Source organism: Anser brachyrhynchus, assembly GCF_964034855.1.
Source record: "Anser brachyrhynchus genome assembly, chromosome: 6".
NCBI classification, from domain to species: domain Eukaryota; kingdom Metazoa; phylum Chordata; class Aves; order Anseriformes; family Anatidae; genus Anser; species Anser brachyrhynchus.
The window spans coordinates 3,061,732-3,071,226 of record NC_137700.1 but is presented as its reverse complement, the minus strand read 5'-3'; positions in this window follow the sequence as shown (position 1 = coordinate 3,071,226).

Genomic DNA, 9,495 nt, shown 5'->3' with positions numbered 1-9,495 from the left:
GCTGGATTTGTTGCCAGTATTGATGACAAAGCACACTATAGATGCTGTCTGCGTTACTGGAAAATGATTTGTTTCAAAGTAAAATGACTTCCAGGTGAGGTAAACGCTGAGCATGCTCTTTCTGCCTCCTTCTTGACAGTGCTCATAGTAGATCGCTTAAGTATGTATTAGTCAGGTTCTCTTATAAACTCCTAGTGCGTCTCTGGAATTTTGAATTTACAGTGACTTTACGCTCTTCTCTCTCGCTCCTCTAGGCGGTTTCATCTGTTACCAGAGCTCTAGAACTATTTGTGAAACCTGAAGAGCTGGATGGAGAGAATTGCTACAAATGTAGCGAGTGAGATTATTAACTAATTATGTCTTAATGCTAGATATTAGTTTTATGTATTGCATGACTTAGAGCGTAAGTTATCCTTTAACTTCATTTAGAAATAAGGAGACGCAGCTTCGTTGTTGTTGTTGTTGCTTCATTTTGTTTAAACAACTGGTGCACGGAAATAATCCCAAACTTGAAAACGTTACATCTGTTTTGGAAATCTAAGAAGAGTGGCTATTAGCTGATATTGGACTTTTCTCGTAGCATTGTCTGCACCATGGCTTGTCAAGCTTCCTAGGCGTGTAGCTGCATGCTGAAATATTCATATTGGCAGAAGTGAAAAGACATGCCCAGTAAGTAGTGGTGAGCTGAAGCAAGGAGCTGTGGAGAATGATTTGGAGTGGAAGGCAGCAGCAGGTTGCTGCAGGTCCTAGCGTTCACTGTGAAACAAAGTTAGATTGAGTGTCAGGGAATGTGAGCTGGCTCTGTGGTAATGAATGTTAGCAGCCTGTGCTGGCTCACTAAACAGCGTCTTGCACAGCTCTTGAACTGTGAAACCTGTCGATGTGGACTAATGTCCGAAATGAGCTCCCTTAAGCCTAACCCGTGCACAGGGAAAGCCTGTTGAGTTCAGGCGCTCTCTGTGCTGATCAATATGTAAGATGTTTCTACGTATGTGAGAAACAATTGAACATTTGCATAAGATGGTTTGGCAAAACAAGCTGTTAGTCAAACATCCCCTCAGAAAAGCACAGAGTGCCCGGCTCAGTTCTGTAGGATTCATGCCTGACCCCTCTAAATGAAAAATGCAGTATCCACTTCTTGTTGTTGGATACTAAGGAAATTAAGGTGTCGAATCAAGAGCGTCCAATAGGTTATTAAAGCAATTTAATCCCAGGTTCGTCTTAGCCTGCGGATCCTAGAAAGCAACATGCAGCGTATTCAGGATTCTCATAAGTGATGTCTGAGGAAGAGAAAGAACTGTAATAGCACCTCACATCTGAATTGCATGGTCCTTCCTTAACGTGCTCTTTGAGGTGTGATCGGTTCAGTCACACTTAAAGCCAGAATTTTCTGTCTTTTTGTGAGCTTAAAAGGAAAGGCCTTGCACATGTACGGTACTTTTTCCATTGCTGATAACTGTTATTAGTCTTATATATAACTCATTTTTACTATTTTTTGTTTATATTTTATAACTCCCTGGTAATACGCTTTCGTGAGAGATTCCTGTTCCCGCTGTGCTCTGAGTTGTTGGTAAAACTTACCTTCTTCTCTGTATTAACAAACGTGACATGCAGTGCATGGGTTTATGAAAAGAAAAAACCAAACACATGATGCAAGTAAATATCATTCAAATAGCATAAGCATGCGTGAGACATTAAAACGAGTTTGTTTTGGGGGCGAAAAAGAAGATGCTTTCAAACACTTGTCTCTGCTTGTTTTTAAGGTGTAAAAAGATGGTTCCTGCATCCAAGAGATTTACCATACACCGTTCTTCCAACGTTCTCACAATATCACTGAAAAGATTTGCAGATTTCACAGGTGGAAAGATCAACAAGGTATATTAAGAATATACCTTAAGAATATAGAGAAATGGTCTGCTTTTATTTTCATTTTCTCTTTTTTTCATTTTTCTCTTAATATCAGTAAAGTTCCTGCTTGACAAGAAGCATATACTTTCCTCTGAGAAGGCTAATTCATCAGGAAACAGTTGTCTGCAACTTCTAGTATTAAACATTGCTTATGGGAAGACTTATTTTTAGTGAATCAAGAAATATATTCATATAATTCCAGTCTCTGTTTTTTGGAAGTGTTTTTCTCTGGCTAGTCCGCGAAGTACTCTGATATAATTTTTCTATCTTCTTGGTCTCTCTTTAGGAGGTAAAATATCCTGAGTATTTGGACCTCCGAGCCTACATGTCTCAGTCAAGTGGAGAACCACTCCTCTACGCCTTATATGCGGTGCTGGTGCATCATGGAATCAACTGTCGCACAGGACACTATGTATGCTACATGAAGGTAGAAGTCAACATCATTTCTAACACGGTAAAAGGTTGTGCTGGCAAACCAGTTCAAGTGTTACTAGTAGTACTGTTTCTAGGCAAAAAGATTTTCTGAAATAACCCCAAACTTGAAAATGGGATCTTGTATAAAATCTTAAGCTGTGATTGACTCTCTGCTTAAGAGAGGCCAAACGTGTACCTACTGAGAAGCTAGGTGATAAGTGTTTTTGTACACTTATAAGTGGTCATTTTGTAAAGAGACTGCTGAAAAATCTGAACAGTGCTGCTGCAGAACTCTGAATGGGGGGCTAGCAACTGTCTTAACTGATCTGGAATCTTGAGTTTACTTTTCAGTGGACAGGAGGAGAGTCTCTCAAGGCAAACAGAGAGAGAAATAACACCCGATACTCATGTCAACATAAATTTATGCTCAGAGTGTAGGTGTAGGAACAGCGTCGGTATGTATATGGAACATCGGGAGAGGAAACTATATCGGTATTTACAGCTTTTCTACTTCCTTGTCAGAGAGACGTTGTCTCCAAATTAGAAATTGATGTATTTTGAATAAGGGCTGGTGGATCGGATTTATTCTTACTAGTGTTAATATTTGCTCTTGATTAGTACTTAATATCTGGTAACGCATCAATCAATCGTCAAAAATAAACTTAAAAATGTGTAAGGCTTATCTCGTTGGTCGATACAAAGACCAAGGTCTTTTCTCTTTTCTCTTTTTTTTTTTTTTTCCCAGTATTGTTTTTCTGTTTTCCTTCTCACTGCAGTCTTGATTTTGTTTCTTGTCCCTTAAGTATGTTTTCAATGTGTTGTTGAAACATTTTCCCTTTCAATGCAAAAAAAGGAGCTGTCACTGGTGTCTGCAAGTTGAAGACTGGAGCTTATCTGAAAATCACTGAGCCCAAGAGCTGTCACCTTAGTCTTCCAATAGGACAAGGATGTCTTCGTTTCTCAGTTAAATGCATTTTTCAGGTTTGTGTATTATTTTCTCAGGAATGGAAAGTGTGCGCACAATTTGCCAGTTGTGGGACTAGGAGTTCTCTTATTTCCTGTGCTTTGTTTAACCTGTCTTAAGTTTAATGGATAGCAATCAAGGTGTACTAGAAATCTGAAAACACTTTATGCTTTGTTCTCTCAGTCATTTTGGTATAACAAACTAGCTTATGGTTTAAACCCTCCATTAGGTTAGCATTTTCCCTAAACGTAACAAGTCCCTGTGTGCTACAGGAAGACAGTAACAAAAAATTAAGTATAGATATTCATCCTGCCATTATTCAGCTTCTGCCTATGGACAGACAATTACACTTATTTAAAGCGGTATCCTCTTGAAACCTAATCAGCATGTTAGAAAGCACTTAGTTATCGGCTTTTGTCCTGGAGGGCTGAGGTTTGTTTTGTTTTGTTTTACATTCAGCATTTCCTTTTCTAGCTTCCATTCCCCTGTTGTTTTGCATGAGGAAAACATGCAGCTTTACAAAGTAGAACGGAAAGAGATGCTTTTCAGTCTAACTTTTCAGTTTTTTGTAGGAGTTTTAAATGTGGTAGGTGCAAAACAGCATAAGTACTGCTGCCAAAGTTATATTCAAACAAGTATTTCTTGGAGAAGCAGAAGAAGCCCAGGGAGAAATAAATTTACAAACATGCTCTTCATGCTCTCCTTTCCCAAGATTTCTCTGAGATATATCCCATAGTCTGTGGGTTTTGAGGTATGTGGTTCCCAGGAGTGAAAAGGAGGGCCAAACAGCTCTCCTCTCGGATCTCCACGTGCCAGGGCTTTAGTGTACTGCCACTTATGGCTCCGCTTTTCACCTGGAAAAAGCGACCTCATGCTGTAAACTGAGGAGCCCTGCAATTGTTCTACTTGGGTTTTTTTTGTTTTTTTTTTTTTCCCCTGCTCATATAGGCTTAGAAATGTGCTGATGAAACAATAAAAAAGCCAGCTTGGTACATCTCCTTACAAAAAAATAAGTACAAACTTGAGCTCCTGATCGGCTTCATGCTGAACTCTGTGCTGTTCTTGTCGTAATCTTGGTCTCTCAGTAGATAATATGGTTTAATTACGAATAGAATCATGTGATGAAGAAGATCTCACACTGCAACAAATTCAGCATCTCAAATGAAATTTTACATTTTCCGTGATTTTCTTTCTGAGCAGAAGTGTGTAGTATTAAATATATATATATATATATCTGTGATGAAGCCACGGTCGCAGTTACTCAGATATCTTAATAAGCACTTGCAGGAAGATAAATTGCTGCATCTTTTAGCATTATTTAATTGTAGGGTTAGAGACATGTTGATTCAACAGTGCTGTAAAGTTTCTAAGAGGTCACTTTGAAAAATACCAGCTAAATTACTGGCAAGACTGCACCCGTTCTTAAAAACAAACAACCCCCCCAAATCATCTGTTTTCCTCTTACAGGTAACTGAAGTAATCCCCGAAGAAGACAGTTCACTATCCAAAGGCAAGTTTTATTTTTAAACATTTTCTACATTTTATACCTAGCCACAACTTAACAACCAGTTAACGGTCGGTGACAATCCTGTTCAGTGTTGAAAATGTCATTCTGGCATAGGAAACAAAGGACTTCATCTTCTTGCTTTACAGCTGAATGTCTTCTACATAATGTTTGGAGAAGTGAAATCTTGCTAGAGGTTTTCAAAAATTCTGCCCGGTTTGGATGATGAAGTAAATTGCCATAGTCAGTAGATTCTGGCACTGACAAGTTCCTTCAAGCTAAAGAGGGAGTGCGATTGTTGCAAAGCATGACTGTGTTTTGAGACAGGGACGACCACAAGTTTTAATCTTAAAATACGACATGGAGGGGAGGCTGGTTGTTCACACATTCTTGCAAACATTAATACAATCTGTCCCATTATCAAGAACAAAATTAGGGACTGAACGGAGGTCTTTCAAATACCAGTGTTGCAAAAATAGACTTTTTATGCTACTAATGTCAAAAGAATCCTGATTGTACTAAACTGTGTCTCTTCTAGCTGATAAATCAGGAATAGCACAGAAGAAAATGCGTCTGCTCTAATGCTCTTTGGGCTTCGGTGAATTCTCTGGCCAGCAGATGGCGAACTCGCTTATTCTAAACCAGTCAAAAGTATAGGGAGAAAGTAAATGTCTTGCACACATTACACAAGTCCAGGGCATTGGGATCACTGGGCTACATGAGTGAAAGAGATGTACCCCAACAGTACCCCACTTAGATACGCTGCTTGCAACATAAGCAGGATGGGAGGGCTGTGCAAAGCAATTTTGGTAAATTGAGGAATTCATGTATTTCATCAAGCCTAAAGATACTAATTAGTTTCATGTGGGGGAAGGTCAGTCTTTCAAAGAAAAGAAAAAACATCTCTTAAGCAGGATTTTCTGAATGGTGGAATCTAATCTGAAAAAAGGCCACTTCAGCAGGTTATTTATTTATTTATTTATTTCTTACTGTATTGAACCTCTCAAGTAAGCTAGGAGCAGACTAGGAACAACTGAGGACTTGTTAGAGTGTGCCTTTTCACCTGGACTCATGTTACTTTGAATAAATTAACAAGGATAGCTAGTGATAATTTGTGATTTAAGGAAATTCCAGATACGTGAGAGAAAGAGCAGCGTTAAAGCAGTTAAATTCCTGCTCTCTCTAATAAGTGCTCTCTCTAGCCAGTTTCTGAACGCTTCTGTTCTGTGGCTAGGATTTGGTCAGCTTGACCACAAGATCACTAGTAAAACAAGGATGCCGTCCAGTCAAACCTTCAAATGAATGCAACTTACCTAAGGTCTACCGTTTGCTATCAAAACAGGTAGCTTTGTCCTAATATTCTGTACAGTTGACCAATTTTAGCATGGAACTGAAATGCAGTCAGTTTAATGGGAGGGCTTTGGAAGCTGCCTTCTCCAGTCAGTTCAGCCCTGTAGTCAGAGAGCAGATCAAGCTGTGTGCAGGCTTGTGACTTCTCTCTTTAGAAAGAAAACCACTGAGCCAGACAGTTCCATGTTGAGTATCACAACAGGGAATGACATTTCTTCCCTTTGTCTTTCAGATGCAGAGCTTACTGATGGAAGCCTTCAATACTCAGACTAAACCTACCATCAAAACGGACGACCTTTTTACCATCCAAACCAACCATTTTTCCATCAAACCCAACACCTTGGGTTTTGAAATGAAACTGGTAAGCCACAAGTCTTTATTGAATCTATTTTGCAGTGAAAGGGTTTTCTCTGTAACCTGATCATTTAAACTGTTGTGCTTAAAAGAAGGTCACTTGCAAGAGCGGTTATAATCCATGCTATAAAATTGAATCATCCTCTAGAAAGAAAAAAAAAAGGAGCAATTATCTTGCATGTACTCTTGATAAAGGAGGAGCTACACAATGGTATATAGTTTCACACTTTATTTTTGAGAATGTCCAGGCTTAAGTAACAGCTCTTGATGATAAATGAAAAGATTAATACGCAGTGGATTTACACAGAACATTGCGTTTTTAACAATGATCGATACAGAGTATTTGTCATGCAAATCACCTGTGTACACCAAGAAATACTTATTTCAATATATATCTGTACAGTATTTACATTTTATATTTAAACTCTAACTCGAAACATTTTCCAAGAAAATACAGAAATGGAACTGGTAAGCCACAAGTCTTAATCTGCAGCATTTGGTCTACAACAGACCTGGCTTTTCCAGCAAGCGTATCTACATAGATATGTAACAAATCTTAAAAATAGGCATTGTTTTTATATATGAAGCATTATAAATGCTGCTTGGTTTATAAAGCTTCGGTTTTGTACCCGTTTAAAACTGTTCAAAATGTCAAGTGATTTAGAGCTTACTTTGTCAGAATATTTTAAAATTTAAGTCAGTCCAGGGGAGTTTAACTATTATATACAGTTCTCTCCCTAGATTGCACTGGCAACGGGGCAGCAATTTAATGCTAGAAATAATATACTTCCTGCTACGATCTCCTCAGTTACATGTTACTCTAAATAATTATTTCTGCAGGGTATAAGAACTTCAAATACAGCAAACGAACTCTCAAGGCGTTTCCTTTGTGCTTACAGGTAGACACCGTCGCCTGGCTGGATAAACAGATTTTCTTGAAGGTGTTATTTCAGCATATAAGAATTGATTAAAAAAAAAAAAAAAAAGTGCTTCATGGCTTATTGGTTTTGTAATCTCACAGTTCTCCAGGAACACTTGATTTGCTGCATTTCACCATTACACTCGTCAGTAGCACTGATTCTGGTTTATCACTATTTGCATTACAAATCTCCTTGTCCAAAGCCTAAACTGATGTATGCACTGCTTGAAAACAAAACGTGGTTGCAGAGCAGAAGACTCAAGTCATTAGGTTAGCAGCTGCGTAACCATACTGCTTTCCAAACATAAGATGTAGAGCTTATTGAGTTTCTATGAAGAGTTTAAACGGCTCCCATTAAGCAAAGATGTCCCCACACTGCTACTTCCTCTTAAGCAAGGATTCTACCTCCTTTGGCTGAGGCTTGCTCCCTTACATTCGAACATTCATCCAAGTAGCCTGCAATTCCACATTCGTGGGGGAAAGTCTATAGAATAGAAAAGGTTCCTCCAGTCTCTTCCTCTCAGCCTTTTTTTGAAGCATGCAATAAAGCAAAACATTCACAGGCTGACCTTCCATGCAAAACAAGGCAACTTAGTAAGACAGGAACCGCAAAACTGATTGCTCTTTAAAGTTAAAATGAGATTTGAAATAGATCAAGTTAGCAAGTGGTGTTAAGTCTGTAAGTAAGTCTGTTTTTGCCAGTGCAGCACAGTTCCCTATCATGTAGCCAGAGCTGCTTCTGTAGCTCCAAGAAGCAAAACTGCTTTGACAAAATACTGTGTCATGAAAGCATTCGTTGGTGCGGTAGGCACAGCTCAGGTTCAACAACTGAAAGACCATCAGAGTGGGACTGCAGAAAGATCTTTCAGAAGTTCCAAAAAGACATGTGGGGGTGGGAGTTTAGTTGTGTTAGATAACACAATCTTAGATAAAGATTTTGGTCTTAACGTAAAAGTAAGGGTGTCTACCAATTTCTTCAACTCCAACAACTGAAGCACAAGTCTGAAAAATCGCCTTTAAGAATGCAATGAAAATATTTAACTCTTCTGTATGTTCATAGTTTGTTGTCAAGCAAAGGAATGAATGCTGATGCCTTAACTATCTAGGGCTGTAGCTTACAGAAAGACTACACCTTCCTGTTTTTTTCCCTTTAAAAACGTTAAATCCATGTGAAATTATTTGGGGATGTTTTCACATGCAAAGCCTAATGCAACTCGTGCCTAATGCAAGCCCTGTCATCTTCTTCCTTTAGTAGTGTCGCATTAAGGGGTGTAGCCGATTGACCGTTACGGGTCCGGTCGGCTTCAGGGTACTGAACTATCACGGCCACGGATCCACCAACAACGCAGCACGCCCTCGCTCTAGTCGCGTTCAAGGAGAACTGTCACGGCCAGGAACAATGCAATTAAGTGCAGTTTATTACGGCAACAGATACACAGGTCCTTTGGATTGCCAGTGATAAATTCACTGTCTGCAAAAGCAAGCTAGCATGCATGAAATGCACAGGTACACGGCCTAGGTATTAAGATGTTAAAAAGCATAAAGACGCTAGAGATTTCTAAGTTTCCGTGGAGACGCCTGGTATAACCAAGCGTTCAGATCTTACCTCGCAGCATCCCAGTGGGCGGGGGGGGGGAGGGGTGAGAGGCTCAGCCTGTCGACTGATGTCAGAAGGTATCCTTCGTGACAGTATCTTCCCCAACATTCCCTTTCTCTTAAGCCAATTTATATTATTTTCTATCTTTTAGGTGGAGCTTGAGTGACTCCAGTCATGCGTATCTTGGTTGTGATTGGTAGAAATTACCTCGCTTGCGTTTAAAGGTACAGGCTCCGAGAAATTCAGAGGATGTGCTCAGTGAGGGGTGGTTGCCCCTTGGAGGCGGGTAGCTTTTGGGATGGAGGGGTGCTTATAATGCCTAGTCACTTAAGGCAATTACTCCACAAGGAGTAACTTTACTCCTTTAACTTAACTACTTGAACTACTTTAAGCTTTAACTACAGCATATCTAAAACATAAGGAGGATGTTACTATGTAAAAAGCAGATGAAACCAGTCCTTAACTCTTACTGCTTATTGTGCGTG